Below are 1,640 nucleotides of genomic sequence, written 5' to 3' on the forward strand. Positions count from 1 at the left end.
CTTAAGTAGAAGTATAGATACTGCAGTTTAAAAACACTCTGGTAAAAGTTAAAGTATAAACTTGACCTCTTTACTCAAGTAAAAGTGAAAAAGTATGTGATCCAAAAACTGCTTAAAGTATAAAAATATAAAGTGACCTTTAAAAAAAAACAGCCAGATGCCACTATATGAATTGAAAGCTAAATTTTCGGACCATTTCGAAAAAATCTTTGAGATATGGCCAAGGATGAGGGATCAGGGAGGTCTTGTTGGTCTCCATCTCCAGATACGCTCTCACCTGTGTCCGACCTTTCAGACATTTCAACATCTTTTTCTGAATCTTACATTGTAGCACGGCATAGACAATTCACAGTTTGAAGAACACCTGCTTGCATCTGATGAGTTCCTTTAGCTAACCAATGAGTGTTTGCGTTATATGACTCGTCCAATGACACTAGTTTTCACTAGATGTTAATGGAGCCAATGATCCTCATTGGATGGCACACAGGACATGAAATAAATAGTTATAAACATTAAACCGAAGCCAAGAGTAACAAGCAATGTTTGTTTTAAAAATGTGTGTGAAAGTAGGAAGAAAAATAAGTAATGGCGTAAAATATAGATACCTAAAAAGTGTACTTAAGTAAAGTAAGGAATTATTTGTACTTCGTTACTTGACACCTCTGCAAGCTGGTTATGCACAGAATCGAGCCTGAAACTTACCAGCAAGGCTGTGATTCCAGCTAAGGGGGGATGGATCATACGTTTCTAAATGTTTAGAAACTACGGTTTGAATTTGATAAAGCTAAACTGTATCCCTGCTGATGGATCAGAGCTGGTTTGACAAATAAAACATTTCAGCCCCAGTTTGCATGGTTCTGTTCAAAACCAGTTTGATAAATGTTTTTTCTTTTTTTTTCGATTCTTATAATTTTCACTTTTTTATATCATTTTTTTCATCTTCCTGTATAAAGACCGTCTCCCTCCTGCTGCAAAAAAAAAATGGTCCCTGCACATTTTTCTTTATTAATATCATTGTTCTCGATAAGGGTCCAACAATGGCAGCAGATCCACTGAAAAAAAGATGCTAAAAATTGAGGCTGCTGTAGAATTTCCAATTTAGAAAATCTCTTTACCTGTGATGCTTAGCTTAGATCAGGCATCCCCAAACTCGGTCCTCGAGGGCCGCTGTCCTGGAGCAAAGAAACCTCTAAAACCTGCAGGACAGTGGCCCTCGAGGACAGAGTTTGGGGATGCCTGGCTTAGATTCTCCTCCATTAATTAGTGAAGTTCAGTGATCAGAATATGATCTGCATGTTGATGAAGGTCTGCTGAACTGCAAACATAAATCATTTTGCTCCTTCTTAGAAGATCTGCTCTGTTAAAATCAGTTTGAAAGCATAAACCTTCTGCAGATCAGGGCCTCAGTGTAAAAACAAGTAAATAATTCAAGCCCAGAAACAAACCAGCATCTTATTTCTCCTTTATATTTATTTAAGAAAGAATATTAAAACAGAAACACATCAGTTATTATTTTTACATAATACAATGGATTTAAAGTCACAGTGAATCAGTTCCTCTGGTTTAATGTTTAATAAGCCGAACCTCTGACAGAGAAGAAATCTGTTAGCTTAGCTTAGCAGCTGTTAGAGGAGCTCATT

This window comes from Cyprinodon variegatus, unplaced genomic scaffold, assembly GCF_000732505.1.
Source record: "Cyprinodon variegatus isolate N-32 unplaced genomic scaffold, C_variegatus-1.0 Scaffold1001, whole genome shotgun sequence".
Lineage (NCBI taxonomy): Eukaryota > Metazoa > Chordata > Actinopteri > Cyprinodontiformes > Cyprinodontidae > Cyprinodon > Cyprinodon variegatus.